The sequence below is a fragment of the Coregonus clupeaformis genome, chromosome 16 (assembly GCF_020615455.1).
Source record: "Coregonus clupeaformis isolate EN_2021a chromosome 16, ASM2061545v1, whole genome shotgun sequence".
In the NCBI taxonomy this organism is placed as follows: domain Eukaryota; kingdom Metazoa; phylum Chordata; class Actinopteri; order Salmoniformes; family Salmonidae; genus Coregonus; species Coregonus clupeaformis.
In genome coordinates, this window is record NC_059207.1 from 57,895,971 (window position 1) to 57,913,925 (window position 17,955).

The 17,955-nt window shown below is 43.6% G+C and overlaps 1 pseudogene; it reads left to right on the plus strand.

The window, feature by feature from the left end:
• The first annotated feature begins 711 nt into the window (after positions 1 to 711).
• LOC121584014 overlaps positions 712 to 17,955 on the plus strand; it is an 80,196-nt pseudogene continuing 62,952 nt past the window's right edge.

The following is a 17,955-nucleotide window of genomic DNA, read 5'->3' on the forward strand; positions in this document are numbered from 1 at the left end:
ATGAATGAGCAAAAACTGGTTTTTAGAAATGTTTGCTAATTTATAAACACCCCCGGAAATATCACATTTACATAAGTATTTTTCAGTTGGCAAACACCAAGGCTGTCATGTGCCTTTTACTGAGGAGTGGCTTCAACCTTATATAGACAGGTGTGTGCCTTTCCAAATCATGTCCAATCAATTGAATTGACCACATGTGGACTCCAATCAAGTTGTAGAAACATCTCAAGGATGAGCAATGGAAAAGGGATGCACCTGAGCTCAATTTCGAGTCTCATTGCAAAGGGATGTGAATACTTATGTTAATAAGGTATTTCTGTTTTCTATTTTGTATACATTTGCACCAAAAAAAAACTATTTTCGCTTTGTCATTATGGGGTATTGTGTGTAGATTGCTGAGAACATTTTTATATTTAATCAATTTCAGGATAAAGCTGTAACTTAACAAAATGTGGAAAAAGTCAATGTCCTGTTTCCGAAGGCACTGTATTTGGACCATGACTGCATGATTTGGACGGTTAAGCTAACATTTTAAAATGTGTCTCTATACTCCAGCATTTTGGATTTGAGATCAAAAGTTTAGTATTTTAGTGAAGCTGGTGGTGGCACAGGCATGTCTTTATATATATACGGCTCTAAAATAACTTTAGTTAAGCTGTTGGTGGTAAGGCAATATGTTACGTCATCAAAACGCGTCTTGCTTGCTGTGGATCGCGCCCTTCCGAGCGACAGCGTGTGCGTTTGTAGCTACGAACAGCTGACACAAGATTAGTCAAGTTTCAGTTTTTCTATCAACATATCATTTCTTAGGTGAGTCTTAATTTGTAATTGCAATTTGCAAAAGTGTATCATTCGCAGATGAAACCTTCCCTTAAATCGTGTTAGCTATCTTTACAAGGGCGTTGCTAACGTTAGCTAGCTTTCTAGTTGACATACACGTTTCTGCCTAGACGTGATGTGTCCATGCCTGTGTTGACAATTCACCTAGCTAACGTTACATGAAAGAAACGTAGCAAGCTAGCTTGTGGCGAATTTAGCGCACTAGTCTCTACCGAGATACTGAGGGAAAGTTGGCCAACGTTTTCTAGCATAGCTAGCTAACGTACGGTAGCTAGCTAGTAAGGTCTCTCTAGTCTAGGTAACTATCTAACGTTAGCTACTGTAGCTAGCTATGCCTTTGACAGCTTTGCAGAATAGCAAAAATATCCTCTAACTATGTAGGGCTAACGTTACAGTACTTTTATTATAGTAAGAGCCCAAAGCTATGAAGGTATTAAGCTACAGAAGTTGCCTCGTGAGTTGAGGCTAGTGGTGGTGGTCAGATATGCCAAATCATTGTTTTGATTTTCTAGCTACGAAGAGGGCTAGTCATATCCATCTTGCAGTGAAACTAGCAATGTTTCAACTGTCTGTTAACTATGACGGGACTCTTGCTCGTGATGTTACTCCCAGCAATGTGATTTGAATCAGAAATTCGGACTTTTATGATACACCACCAACAAAACAAACTCCAATTGTTCTTGATATTATAATCTGTTTCCAGAGCACATCTGTGTAACCACACTCCTCCAATGAAAACATACATATCACCCAGTGATCAAATACAATCAAATGTATTTGTAAAGCCCGTTTTAGATCAGCAGATCTCTCAAAGTGCGTATACAGAAACCCAGCCTAAACCCCCAAACAACAAGCAATGCAGATGTAGAAGCACAGTGGCTAGGAAAAACTCCCTAGAAAGGCAGGAGCCTAGGAAGAAACCTAGAGGAACTAGGCTCTGAGGGGTGGCCAGTCCTCTTCTGGCTGTGTGCCGGGCGGAGATTATAAGAGTCCATGGCCATTAAGGCCAGATTGTTCTTCAAGATGTTAAAACGTTCATAGATGACCAGTAGGGTCAAATAATAATCACAGTGGTTGTAGAGGGTGCAACAGGTCAGTACCTCAGGAGTAAATGTCAGTTGGCTTTTCATAGCCGGGCATTCAGTGGTGGAGAGAGGGGGAGAAAGATGAAAACAGCAGGTCCGGGACAAGGTGGCACGTCCGGTGAACAGGTCAGGGTTCCATAGCCGCAGGTAGAACAGTTGAAACTGGAGCAGCAGCACGACCAGGTGGACTGTGGGCAGCCAGGAGTCATCAGGCCAGGTAGTCCTGAGGCATGGTCCTAGGGCTGAGGTCCTGCGGGAGGGGAGGGAGAGAGATAATTACACCAGATATAACAGACCGACCCTAGCCCCCTGGCACATAGACTATTGCAGCATAGATACTGGAGGCTGAGGCAGGGGGGTCGGGGGACACCCCCCCCACTTTGCCAAAGCACAGCCCCCACACCACTAGAGGGATATCAACAGACCACCAACTTACTACCCTGAGACAAGGCTGAGTATAGCCCACAAATAACTCCTCCACCGCACGAGCCCGAGGGGGCGCAAAACCGACAGGAAGATCACTTCAGTGACTCAACCCACTCAAGTGAAGCACCCCTCCTAGGGACTGCATGGAAGAGCACTAGTAAGCCTGTGACTCAGCCCCCGTCATAGGGTCAGAGGCAGAGAATCCCAGTGGAGAGAGGGTGAAGGAAGGTACCAGAATTGTTTATATAAATACAAAAAACATACATACGGAGCCTTATATACAAAGCAAGCCTTACATATGGATGGGGTAGCCATAAGATTTCGCCTTTATGCCCCCTGTATTTACATTTTGTAAATATAGCTGCACGCAGCAATGAACGGGGTTCCCAGGATTATAGAACGGACGCAAGATCAGTTGGATAACTAAGCAAGCACACTATCATGTAGGAACTATCTTCCTTTATGTGCAATCATGAGTCTAAATACAAAATCTGGAGTGAATCTGACATATGGTTCATGAGGAAAATATGATTTTGAACATTAATGTTACGTATGCAAAATATGTGTTGATAGGTTCCTTGATTTTTTTGTTGTTGATATTAATACCAAATTTGGGGTGGTTCATCTTAGGGACGTCCATGATAGCAATCACAAGTTTCAAGTTGATAGGCCACTGTGGAGTGGATTTACAGGGGTTTTAAATGAACATGTAAAGTCTGATTTGTTAATTTGTCAACTCAGCCATCTTTTGACCAATCCCTTAGCTTTTCTCGTACCATGGGCCTCCATTCCACATGGTCCTTTGGTTCATGAGAATTACATTTTAAAGTATTTTTAGCATATTAGTGTATATGCTAATATGCATCTACTGGTATAGTGTGGCCATCTTTGAATGCATCAATGTTATTTTTGCAAACTTTTTTAGGGACTATTGTGATGAACACAAAGACCAACTTTGGAGTGAATCTGACTTTTAGTCCATGAGAAGATTTTGTATTATTATTTTAATCATTAGCGTTACATAGGCAAAGTTAATTGTTAATAGTTCACTTATTTTTAAAGATATCAATGCCAAATTTAACATGATTCATCATGGTCATGTTTTTGACCCTAAAACGTTTCAAGTTTATAGGCTGTTGTGAAGTGGGTTTACAAATGAATTAAATGGTCAAATCTGAATTCCTGATTTATCAATAACTAAGGGCTGATCCGGGAGCACCATGAATAACGGGCAATAGGTGCCAGTGGATATGGTTCAACCGCCACAGGTCTGTCCGGCAAGAACAATTCTTGATGTCTTGAGAAAAGGTTATTAGATATTGGGTTCAACCACACCACACTGAGTCCTTTGTATTGACAGCTCACCTAACTGAGTGTATAAGAGGTGGTTCTATGGAAAATAATGGAAAGGAATGACCATGAGTATAGGCTTACATACAATATACAGGCCCAGTAGACTGTGGAGGAATACATGCTAGTATCTAGAATACACAGAATGACACAGTGGCCAGTTTATTAACCACCCCGTTCACAAAAATGGTTAGCTCCAAAATGAGTGACCTAAGCGACTTTGAGCGTTGTATGATTGTCGGTGCCAGGCGCGGCGGTTCCAGTATCTCAGAAACGGATGGCCTCCTGGGCTTTTCACTCACAACAGTGTCTATGGTTTACAGATAATGGTGCGACAAACAAAAAAACATCCAGTCAGCGGCAGTCCTGTGGGCGGAAACCGCTCGTTGATGAGAGGTCAAAGGTGAATGTTAAGAGTCGTGCAAGCTAACAGGCGTGCCACAAACAGGAAAATGACAGCGCAGTACAACAATGTTGTGCAGAACGGCATCTCGGAACGCACAACTCGTAAAATTGGTTATTGCAGCAGACGACCACACCGGGTTCCACTCCTATCAGCTAAAAACAATGACTGTTCCATCATGCTGATGGCAGTCAGGATTTTGTGTAAGCAGCATGAGTCCATAGCCCCACCCTGTCTGGTGTCAACAGTACAGGCTGATGGTGTAATGGTGTGGGGAATGTTTTCCTGGCACACATTAGGTCCCTTGATACCAATTGAGCAACGTTTCCATGCCTCGAAGAATTTAGGCAGTTCTGGAGGCAAAGGGACTGTCCGACCCGGTACTAGATGGGTGTACCTGATAAAGTGTTTCAGAAAGTATTCAGACCCCTTGACTTATTCTATTTTGTTACGTTACAGCCTTATTCCAAAATGGATTAAATTGTTTTCCCCCTCATCAATCTACACACAATACCCCAGAATGACAAAGCAAAAACAGTTTTTTCGAAATGTTTGATAATTTATATATATATAAAAAAAAACGGTTAACATTTACGTAAGTATTCAGACCCTTTACTCAGTACTTTGTTGAAGCACCTTTGGCAGCGATTACAGCATTGAGTCTTCTTGGGTATGACGCTACAAGCTTGGCACACCTGTATTTGGGGAGTTTCTCCCATTCTTCTCTGCAGATTCTCTCAAGCACTGTCAGGTTGGATGGGAGCGTTGCTGCACAGCTATTTTCAGGTCTCTCCAGAGTTGTTCGATCGGGTTCAAGTCCGGGCTCTGGCTGGGCCACTCAAGGACATTCAGAGACTTGTCCCGAAGCCACTCCTGCGTTGTGTTGTCTGTGTGATTAGGGTCATTGTCCTGTTGGAAGGTGAACCTTCACCTTCTGAGGTCCTGAGCACTCTGGAGCAGGGTTTCATCAAGGATCTCTCTGTACTTCGCTCTGTTCATCTTTGCCTCGATCCTGACTAGTTTCACAGTCCCTGCCGCTGAAAAACATCCCCACAGCATGATGCTTGCTTATTAGAAAACAGCGCCGGAAGAAGATGGCTGCCGTTTTACAGCCCTCTAACCAATTGTACTACTATGTGTGTTTTTCCGCGTTATTTGTAATTTATTTTGTACATAATGTTTCTGCCATCGTCTCTTATAACCAAAGAGAGCTTCTGGATATCAGGACAGCGATTACTCACCTCGCGTTGGACGAAGACTTTTTCTTCAACGAGGCGTTCGCGAAGGATATTCTACAGACTCCCGACAAGGCCCAGATCCCCGTCATTCGCGTGAGGAAGAGACGGAGATATCGTGGACGCAGATCCGGGTGCCTTGTAAGATCCGACGGCGAACGAGTAAACTGCCTCTCCCATCAATCCTATTAGCCAATGTTCAATCTTTTGAGAATAAAATTGACGATTTAAGATTACGGTTATCCTACCAACGGGACATTAAAAACTGTAATATCTTATGTTTCACGGAGTCGTGGCTGAACGACAACAATGACAACATTCAGCTAGCGGGCTATACGCTACATCGACAGGACAGAACGGCAGACTCTGGTAAGACAAGGGGTGGCGGTCTGTGTATATTTGTAAACAACAGCTGGTGCACAAAATCAAATACTAAGGAAGTCTCGAGGTTTTGCTCGCCTGAGGTAGAGTATCTTATGATAAGCTGTAGACCACACTATTTACCAAGAGAGTTTTCATCTATATTTTTCATAGCTGTCTATTTACCACCACAAACCAATGCTGGCATTAAGATTGCACTGAATGAGTTGTACAAGGCCATTAATCAACAGGAAAACGCTCATCCAGATGCAGCGCTCCTAGTAGCCGGGACTTTAATGCAGGGAAACTTAAATCCGTTCTACCTCATTTCTACCAGCATGTTAAATGTGCAACCAGAGGGGAAAAAACTCTAGACCACCTTTACTCCACACACAGAGACGCATACAAAGCTCTCCCTCGCCCTCCATTTGGCAAATCTGACCATAACTCTATCCTCCTGATTCCTGCTTATAAGCAAAAACTGAAGCAGGAAGCACCAGTGATTCGGCTAATAAAAAAGTGGTCAGATGACGCAGATGCTAAGCTACAGGACTGTTTTGCTAGCACAGACTGGAACATGTTCCGGGATTCTTCAGACAGCATTGAGGAGTACACCACATCAGTCACTGGCTTCATCAATAAGTGCATCGATGATGTCGTCCCCCACAGTGACCGTACGTACATACCCCAACCAGAAGCCATGGATTACAGGAAACATCCGCACTGAGCTAAAGGGTAGAGCTGCCGCTTTCAAGGAACGGGACTCTAACCCGGACGCTTATAAGAAATCCCGCTATGACCTCCGACGAACCATCAAACAGGCAAAGAGTCAATACAGGTCTAAGATTGAATCATACTACACTGGCTCTGACGCTCGTCGGATGTGGCAGGGCTTGAAAACTATTACAGACTACAAAGGGAAGCACAGCCGCGAGCTGCCCAGTGACACAAGCCTACCAGACGAGCTAAACCACTTCTATGCTCGCTTCGAGGGAAGCAACACTGAAGCATGCACGAGAGCACCAGCTGTTCCGGACGACTATGTGATCACGCTCTCCGTAGCCGATGTGAGTAAGACTTTTAAGCAGGTCAACATTCACAAGGCCGCAGGGCCAGACGGATTACCAGGACGTGTACTCCGAGCATGTGCTGACCAACTGGCAAGTGTCTTCACTGACATTTTCAACATGTCCCTGACTGAGTCTGTAATACCAACATGTTTCAAGCAGACCACCATAGTCCCCGTGCCCAAGAACTCTAAGATAACCTGCCTAAATGACTACCGACCCGTAGCACTGACGTCTGTAGCCATGAAGTGCTTTGAAAGACTGGTCATGGCTCACATCAACAGCATAATCCCAGAAACCCTAGACCCACTCCAATTTGCATACCGCCCCAACAGATCCACAGATGATGCAATCTCTATCGCACTCCACACTGCCCTTTCCCACCTGGACAAGAGGAACACCTACGTGAGAATGCTATTCATTGACTACAGCTCAGCATTCAACACCATAGTGCCCTCTAAGCTCATCACTAAGCTAAGGATCCTGGGACTAAACACCTCCCTCTGCAACTGGATCCTGGACTTCCTGACGGGCCGCCCCCAGGTGGTAAGGGTAGGTAACAACACATCTGCCACACTGATCCTCAACACGGGGGCCCCTCAGGGGTGCGTGCTCAGTCCCCTCCTGTACTCTCTGTTCACCCATGACTGCATGGCCAGGCACGACTCCAACACCATCATTAAGTTTGCCGACGACACAACAGTGGTAGGCCTGATCACCGACAACGATGAGACAGCCTATAGGGGAGGAGGTCAGAGATCTGGCCGTGTGGTGCCAGGACAACAACCTCTCCCTCAACGTGACCAAGACAAAGGAGATGATTGTGGACTACAGGAAAAAAAGAGGACTGAGCACGCCCCCATTCTCATCGACGGGGCTGTAGTGGAACAGGTTGAGAGCTTCAAGTTCCTTGGTGTCCACATCACCAACGAACTATCATGGTCCAAACACACCAAGACAGTCGTGAAGAGGGCACGACAAAGCCTATTCCCCCTCAGGAGACTAAAAAGATTTGGCATGGGTCCTCAGATCCTCAAAAAATTCTACAGCTGCACCATCGAGAGCATCCTGACTGGTTGCATCACCGCCTGGTATGGCAACTGCTTGGCCTCTGACCGCAAGGCACTACAGAGGGTAGTGCGTACGGCCCAGTACATCACTGGGGCAAAGCTCCCTGCCATCCAGGACCTCTATACCAGGCGGTGTCAGAGGAAGGCCCTCAAAATTGTCAAAGACTCCAGCCACCCTAGTCATAGACTGTTCTCTCTGCTACCGCACGGCAAGCGGTACCGGAGTGCCAAGTCTAGGTCCAAAAGACTTCTCAACAGCTTCTACCCCCAAGCCATAAGACTCCTGAACAGCTAATCATGGCTACCCGGACTATTTGCACTGCCCCCACCCCATCCTTTTTACGCTGCTGCTACTCTGTTAAGTATTTATGCATAGTCACTTTAACTCTACCCACATGTACATATTACCTCAACTACCTCTACTAGCCGGTGCCCCCGCACATTGACTATGCAACGGTACCCCCCTGTATATATAGCCTCCCTACTGTCACTTTATTTTACTGTATATATAGCCTCCCTACTGTCACTTTATTTTACTTCTGCTCTTTTTTTCTCAACACTTTTTTGTTGTTGTTTTATTCTTACTTTTTTGTTTAAAATAAATGCACTGTTGGTTAAGGGCTGTAAGTAAGCATTTCACTGTAATGTCTGCACCTGTTGTATTCGGCGCATGTGACCAATAAAATTTGATTTGATTTGATGCTGCCACCACCATGCTTCACCGTAGGGATGGTGCCAGGTTTCCTCCAGATGTGACGCTTGGCATTCAGGCCAAAGAGTTCAATATTGGTTTCATCAGACCAGAGAATCTTGTTTTTCTCAAACTAAGAGATGTACCACATACCGAATTTGGTGTTATTGGGACTTATGGTTCATGAGAATACGTTTTTCCAAAATGTCGACGATAGAGGAACATCTACCCTGATGGACCTTATGAGCCCTTGAGGTAGATGTGTTCAGCGTGAGGAAAGACACCTATATACAAAGTTTCAAGTCTTTAGGTCAAACGGGGTGGCGGATATGAGGGTTAAGTGAGACTGCGTATAAAAGCTCCACCAATAGGCCAATTCGCTGTGAACCCCTAATTACACAGAGCGTAAGGTCGGAATCTTATGGCTAACGGATGGGGCAAGAACACAGAAATTGTAATTTTGCTTCACATTTCAAAATGCTCAAATAAAATAGGGGGAGTTGAGAAATTGCCATATTTTGACTGTCATATGCACTGACTCAAAGACCAGTCTGCCAGTAGTGTCATATCACTGTGAAGTACAAACAAAGAAATAGACAGGTCTGTGAAAAGCTGCAGTACTCGTATTCCCAATCTTATTGGTAACTTTAGGTCAGTGTAGAGATTATATTGTTATAGCATGTATGACACTTTCTTGGAATCACTGATCAGATTCGCAGGGTTTTTTCTGGATCAAAATTGGACTTAGGTGGTGGGATTGTTGGGGGCGTAGACATGGGCTTGGCAAATTGTGCGGTCGCCGAGCTGACATTTTAGAGGTCCTCCTGTTGGCCGCAGTGACAATGTAGCTTTTTTAAAGCTAATTTCCTGCAATTCTACACATTTTGCCATGGCTTACGCAATCCGAGTGACTCAAATAGAACAAAATCAGTTTTATTTTAGATTCTCTCTGACTGTCTTACTTTTATTTTGTTAATTGTTATCTTTCAAAGATACTCTTATTTAAACATATATAGGTCCATTAACTTTTCTACATACATTATTTGGTTTTAGTCAATTAAGTTTACACATGCTTTTCGAACTAAAATTTTTTTATTCTCTAAAAGTAATTAAATAAATGTGTTCTTTTGGCAGTGAATTTACATGCATTTTTCAGACATTACTCATTTCTAAACAACCATGTATCCTCTTATACTTGTTTCCTCTCCTTGAATCCTCTCCTCACTTCCCTCAGAGTAGGAAGTGAGTGAAGGTTAGGAGAGGGAGTCGAGGAAAGGCTATTGAGATTCAGCCTGGGTTAGTTTGAAACGTGTTGCACTATGCTGCTGTATGATCTTCATCACTTCTTTGTAATGAGTGAGTTTAAACACTTTTGCATCTATAACCATAGGCTACTCTGTAGACCTACACAAAACAGCATTCTCTCTTGTTTGGTATTTTGGATTCTAATTTCTTCATGCCTCTAGATGGCAGTCTAGCAAAGCTGATTTCCATGCTGAACAGGCCTTCCCCTGCACATGTTGCGCTCTGCTGTCTGTCTCTGTTCTTGTAGCTTTAAGGCCCACTGGTGGTGGACATGAGTGGCTTTTATCCATTGCTGGAGATATGCAGTGTTTGTGTATGAATTCCAAAGGGTTATGTGGATAAAACGTATGAGAGAACACAGCTTTGTAGGCATTTTGAGTGTGTGTGTGTGTGTGTGTTCATAAAAAAAAAAAATGTATGTACCAATCCTGGATTGCCCGTTTACATTGTCATGTATTTTACGGTCCTAGCCTACTTGATATGCGTTTCAAGTTTTTCCGTTGTTTTGGTCTTTTAAAGGTCCTGAACAGTCATGCTGATTCCAATTAAAATAGCCTTTTGAGTGACTAAATATCACCCATAATATTTTTGTGTGGAGAAAAAGTACTTTATCTCTTGTGGCTAACTACCAGGATGTTTGATAAGACCGGTTGAGTGGGCGGGGATCTTGGCTGACAGCTCTTTCAAACACCTATGTCAAGAAAATTGGATGCAGTGTTGCAGTAAAATAATCTCAAGCAAATTTGGTGATACACAAAGAAACTCAAACAACATTGAAATTACATCAATGATGTTAATTGCTTTTATATATCTCCCATTTGGCATGTCTCTTGTGATGCGGTTCACAGCAGCAGCAACGGATGTATTGACTTGACAACTGCGTCAGAGTTTTGAACGACCCTTCCCCCTCTTTTGTTCCATGCTGACTGAAAGCTAGTTTCTGGCTAACTAGGTGAACACCTGACACCAATGAAAGGGAAGACATATAAGTATCTTTTCCATAGATTAATAGTGTAACTTGTAATTATATTTGCTGACACCCTACACCCTAAATTTTGGCACCAGTAGAGTATCTATCTAACTATATAAACCACGCCCTTCCGCAAACACGCCTTCTCCAATGTTGGTTACAAGGCGGTACTTAAATTAGGAAAGCGACTATCATCTTACCATTGGTGTATTAAAATGAGAGTTAGTGACGTCAACCTATCCCCTTAATAATCCCGCCGCCTGAATCCAAATGTTTGACATGGGGAAGGGAGCAGTAACTTTTTATGATCACACTTTATCAATGTAGAAGCAACAGTCATTTTTCATACTTGGTCATTATACTTTGATCTGGTTTCATCGAAATAACATTTCATGAAAAAGATGATTTGGCTTTTCATGGCCAACTCCTCAAATGTATCTACTGGCATTAAATCGCAGCGATATCATTCCACCACAGCTTCCCATGTTGATAGGGTATTGTAAATAGTCATTCTGTGCTTGTTAATTTAATTTCCATTGATAGCTCTGTTAGCTCCCATAAGGAACCCACTATTGTTAGCTCCACCTATGCTATTAATAGTTTTATATCAAGCTGTCGTTTTGCTACATGTGCTCATAAGCATAGGGGTATTGTCAATAATAATCTTGTACACATTTACCTGAATTCTACTATTAGCTCTGCAACTTTGAATCCAATCAGGAAGCCTATTTTGGCTAGCTCATCCAGTTCTATTGACTCTTGTCACCATGGATACTCCTGCTGTTTTCAAATCTTGCAGAGCACTTGGACTGTTATTTATAAATGTGAGAAGCCTGATGTGTAAACTGGACTTTCTGGGTGCATGACACTAGCCCAGACGTTCTGGTTATCTCACAGACCTGGCTGAATAATTCCATTATGGATAAGGACGTTGCCATTGCGGACTACAACATTTTCAGAAGTGATGGGCAAAAAAAAGGGGGGGGTTGCTATTTATGTAAGACCTTCTCTTATGGCATCATGCTCTCTTAAAAGTGTCCATAAACCCAAATATGCAAATGTATTGCTGTGGTCTACCGTGTAAATGAAAATTCTCACCCAGGCGTTCCTTAATGATCTATATTATTCTGAGCTTTTTTTCAACTAGCTGCATACCAGACACTGTTTTACCACTTGAATTTTTCTCATCCATGATAAACATGCCCCTTTCAAGCGATTCAGAGTTTTAAAAAAACGAACAAATCCCTTGTACTGTCCAGTGCTCTCAGACCTCCTCTTGATAAGAAATCAAGCCTGGGCGAAGCTAGACTAACTGGCTCTTTAGCTGATTGGCGGCACTGCATCTCAGTGCTTGAGGCGTCACTACAGACCCCCTGGTTCGATTCCAGGCTGTATCACAACCGGCCGTGATTGGGAGTCCCATAGGGTGGCGCACAATTGGCCCAGCGTCGTCCGGGCTTGGCCGGTGTAGGCCGTCATTGTAAATAAGAATTTGTTGTTAACTGACTTGCCTAGTTAAATAAAGGTACAAATAAAATAAATATTGGCAGCTATTTAGGCAATTGAGAAATACACTACATGACCAAAAGTATGTGGACACCACCTCGTCGAACGTCTCATTCCAAAATGATGGGCATTAATATGGAGTTGGTCTCCCCCTTTGATGCGATAACTGCCTCCACTCTTCTGGGAAGGCTTTCCACTAGATGTTGGTACATTGCTGCGGGGACTTGCTTCCATTCAGCCATGAGCATTAGTGAGGTCGGTCACTGATGTTGAGCGATTAGGCCTGGCTCGCTGTCGGCGTTCCAATTCATCCCAAAGGTGTTCGATGGGGAGGTCAGGACTCTGTGCAGGCCAGTCAAGTTCTTTCACACCGATCTCGACAAACCATTTCTGTATGGACCTCGCTTTGTGCACGGGGGCATTGTCATGCTGAAACAGGAAAGGGCCTTCGCCAAACTGTTGCCACAAAGCTGGAAGCACAGAATGATCTATACTGAACAAAAATATAAATGCAACAATTTCGATTTTATTGAGTTACAGTTCATATAAGGAAGTCAGTTAATATAAATACATTCATTAGGCCTTAATCTATGGATTTCACATGACTGGACAGGGTCGCATAGGCCCACCCACTGGGGATCCAGCCCCAGCCAATCAGAATGAGTTTTTGCCCACAAAAGGGCTTTATTACAGACATAAATACTCCTCAGCACCCCACCCTCCCCCTCAGACGATCCTGCAGGTGAAGAAGCCAGATGTGGAGTTCCTGGTCTGGCGTGGTTACATGTGGTCTGTGGTTGTGAGGCCGGTTGGACGTACTGCCAAATTTTCTAAAATGATGTTGGAGGCGGCTTATGGTAGAGAAATAAACATTTAAATACCCCATTCAACAGCTCTGGTGGACATTCCTGCAGTCAGCATGCCAATTGCATGCTCCCTCAAAGATTGAGACATCTGTGGCATTGTGTTGTGTGACACAACTCCACATTTTAGAGTGGCCTATTATTGTCCCCATCACAAGGTGCACCTGTGTAATGATCATGCTGTTTAATCAGCTTCTTGATATGTCACACCTGTCAGGTGGATGGAGCATCTTGGCAAAGAAGAAATGCTCAATAACCGGGATGTAAACAAATTTGTCCACATAATTTGAAAAAAATTAGATTTTTGTGGTCATGGAAAATGTATGCAATATTTTATTTCAGCTCATGAAACATCGGACCAACACGTTACATGTTGCGTTTATATTTTTGTTCAGTATAGAATGTCATTGTATGCTGTAGCGTTAAGATTTCCCTTCACTGGAACTAAGGTGGCCTAGCCTGAACCATGAAAACAGCCTCAGACCATTATTCCTCCTCCACCAAACTTTACAGTTGTCACTATGCATTGGGGCAGGTAGCGTTGTCCTGCAACTGCCAAACCCAGATTCATCCATCGGACTGCCAGATGGTGAAGCATGATTCATTGCTCCGGAGTCCAATGGTGGCGAGCTTTATACCACTCCAGCCGAAGCTTGTCATTGCGTATGGTGATCTTAGGCTTGTGTGCAGCTGCTCGGCCATGGAAACCCATTTCATGAGGCTCCCAACGAACAGTTATTGTGCTGACGTTGCTTCCAGAGGCAGTTTAGGAACTCGGTAGTGAGCGTTGCAACCGAGGACAGACTATTTTTACGCGCTATGCGTTTCAGCAATCGGCTATCCTGTTCTGTGAGGTTGTATGGCCTACCACTTCGCAGCTGAGCCATTGATGCTCCTAGACGTTTCCACTTCACAATAACAGCACTTACAGTTGACCGGGGCAGCTCTAGCAGAGCAGAAATTTGATGAACTGACTTGTTGGAAAGGTGGCATCCTTTTGATGGTGCCACGTTTAAAGTCCGAGCTCTTCAATAAGGCTATTCTACTGCCAATATTTGTCCATGGAGATTGCATGGCTGTGTGCTCAATTTTATACACCTGTCAGCAACGGGTGTGGCTGAAATAGCCGAATCCACTAATTTGAAGGGGTGTCCACATACTTTTGTATACAGTGCCTTCGGAAAGTATTCAGACCCCTTGACTTTTTCCACAATTACCAAAAAAAAAATGTTTTTTTTAAATCTCTGTAATTAGATGTTCTGGTCCCCATTGGTTAGTTGAAAGGAATGATCTTAGACCTCTATGTTGATAAATGTCTGTTTCTTTTGTAATTTTATATATCGTGTATGTATGATGTGTTTATTCAGGGCACATCTGTAAAAGAGACCCTAGTCTCCGTATGACTTTCCTGTCAAAATAAAGGTTAAATAAAAATAACCAAATCTGCCGCGATGCAGACGTTATAAAGTGGATAGTAAAATAACACTACATGAAACATTAAAAGTTATTTCAGTCAATGCTGACATGCAGTACAGACAGAGCTGTATAGCCTGTTTCTTCAGGGAGTATCATTGTTAGTTCTTCTGAGTATCATTGGAGACTAGCCTAAATTGTATGACTCGAGTCTCCCTTTTGAAATGTACAAGGCAGGCAGCTTAAGAACTGTGAGGTGGGAGTTTCGACTGTAGGATAGAATGATTGCCGTCAAAGTTGCAGAGAAGCAGCCTTCCTTTATCACGGGGGCTGCCTGCATGGGGACCAGGTGTGCTGCTGTGTGAGGCTGTGCCTCCCTGCGTCATTGGGACTACCGTGCTAGCCTCTGAGTGATTTTACTTACGGTGTGATCTGTTATAGAGCGAGAGAGGACAGGGATGATGATGATGAATGGAGGGGGAGGGATGGTGGGTTGAAGAGGTATTTAAAGACCTCTTTGGTTGGTTTGTCGTCTTGTGCAGACTTAATGTCTGCTTTGTGCCTTCTACTGAAGTTTAATCATTTCCATTTTCCTACAGTAAAATTTGTATTGGAAGAAGGTGCTGAACCCTTCTCACTATTTCTGTCTCTCTCTCCCCTCACGCTCTCTCTTCCTCACCCTCTGTCTTCCACCCCCCTCCTCTCTCTCTCTCTCAGGTGTCTCTAGGTATGGATATGGAGAGTGCCAACTCGGTGGTTCTACAGGCCCTGACCCAGGCCACCAGTCAGGATACTGCTCTACTGAAGCCTGCTGAGGAGCAGCTACGACAGTGGGAGACACAACCAGGCTTCTACTCTGTCCTGCTGGTATGTCTAACGCACACACACAGGCAAACACAGGCACCAACGTCTGTATTGGAGCTTACCACATATCATGCATTGATTTGTGCGAAGCGTTGATTTCCTCAAGTTAAGATTGTTCCCCTAATTATTACACGATGGATAGGATATGGGCTAGAAAGTTTCAGGATGTCAATGTTTGGCTGGAAGGTTTTGGGTCAATTTATGCAGACATTTTTTAAAAGGTAGGCTTTCTGTGGGCCCAACATTTGGATCATCTTAATTTATGCAAAGCTGTGGTGATGTGATACAAAATGCAACTGGGTTCTCAAATGTCAGAGAAGGCTGGATATCTATTATAATAATAATAATAATAATAATAATAATAATAATAACGGCAGTAGTGGTGATCAGCTTGTGTGGTTTCCATAAAAAATATGTGGGCAGTTTTGCACTGACTACAATCACTACTAACAAATCACCACACCCTCACTACTAAAAAATAAAAATAAATAAGAGAGTGACAGGAATGGAGAGACGGAGCGACAGAGAGAAATAGATGGTATGCTTACTGGTGCTCAGCTGTATGCTAACCTTGACTGTCATGATCCCATTGTCACATTGCATTAGTCCCTGTCACAAATGACAGGCCATTAGATTACACACAATGCCCCAGTCTAGCCCAGGTTAAAGTGTCACTGTGCTGCTGTCAGAGCCATGGGGTAAAGCATAGTAGCAGGATACTGTGTGTGTGTGTGTGTGTGATAATCCACAGGGGCTGTAAAGGAATCTAAGCTGTCCCATCCTCCTCACGATCTCTCCTCATTCAGTCAGTGTACTGTAGATAGTCTTTGTTGATCTCTATCCATCAGCTATCCAACACCTTGTTACAGTAGGTGGTTGTTAGCCACTCCTAGGGTTGCAAAGCTACAGGTAATTTACCAAAGTTTCCAGAATTTTTTATAATGAACAGAAAATCCATCTTAACATTGGTATTTTAAACTTGAATAACATATACAGTGAGGGAAAAAAGTATCTGATCCCCTGCTGATTTTGTACGTTTGCCCACTGACAAAGAAATGATCAGTCTGTAATTTTAATGGTAGGTTTATTTGAACAGTGAGAGACAGAATAACAAAGAAATCCAGAAAAACACATGTCAGAAATGTTATAAATTGATTTGCATTTTAATGAGGGAAATAAGTATTTGACCCCCTCTCAATCAGAAAGATTTCTGGCTCCCAGGAGACTTTTATACAGGTAACGAGCTGAGATTAGGAGAGCTCTCCAAGGATCTCAGGGACAAAATTGTAGACCTACACAAGGCTGGAATGGGTTACAAAACCATCGCCAAGCAGCTTGGTGAGGTGACAACAGTTGGTGCGATTATTCGCAAATGGAACAAACACAAAAGCACTGTCAATCTCCCTCGGCCTGGGGCTCCATGCAAGTTCTCACCTTGTGGAGTTGCAATGATCATGAGAACGGTGAGGAATCAGCCCAGAACTACACGGGAGGATCTTGTCAATGATCTCAAGGCAGCTGGGACCATAGTCACCAAGAAAACAATTGGTAACACACTACGCCGTGAAGGACTGAAATCCTGCAGCACCCGCAAGGTCCCCCTGCTCAAGAAAGCACATATACAGGCCCGTCTGAAGTTTGCCAATGACCATCTGAATGATTCAGAGGAGAACTGGGTAAAAGTGTTGTGGTCAGATGAGACCAAAATGGAGGTCTTTGGCATCAACTCAACTCGCCGTGTTTGGAGGAGGAGGAATGCTGCCTATGACCCCAAGAACACCATCCCCACCGTCAAACATGGAGGTGGAAACATTATGCTTTGGGGGTGTTTTTCTGCTAAGGGGACAGGACAACTTCACCGCATCAAAGGGACGATGGACGGGGCCATGCACCGTCAAATCTTGGGTGAGAATCTCCTTCCCTCAGCCAGGGCATTGAAAATGGGTCGTGGATGGGTATTCCAGCATGACAATGACCGAAAACACACGACCAAGGCAACAAAGGAGAAGCACATTAAGGTCCTGGAGTGGCATAGCCAGTCTCCAGACCTTAATCCCATAGAAAATCTGTGGAGGGAGCTGAAGGTTTGAGTTGCCAAACGTCAGCCTCGAAACCTTAATGACTTGGAGAAGATCTGCAAAGAGGAGTGGGACAAAATCCCTCCTGAGATGTGTGCAAACCTGGTGGCCAACTACAAGAAACGTCTGACCTCTGTGATTGCCAACAAGGGTTTTGCCACCAAGTACTAAGTCATGTTTTGCAGAGGGGGCAAATACTTATTTCCCTCATTAAAATGCAAATCAATTTATGACATTTTTGACATGCGGTTTTCTGGATTTTTTTGTTATTCTCTCTCTCACTGTTCAAATTAACCTACCATTAAAATTATAGACTGATCATGTCTTTGTCAGTGGGCAAACGTACAAAATCAGCAGGGGATCAAATACTTTTTTCCCTCACTGTGTGTGTGTGTGTGTGTGTGTGTGTGTGTGTGTGTGTTAGTTATA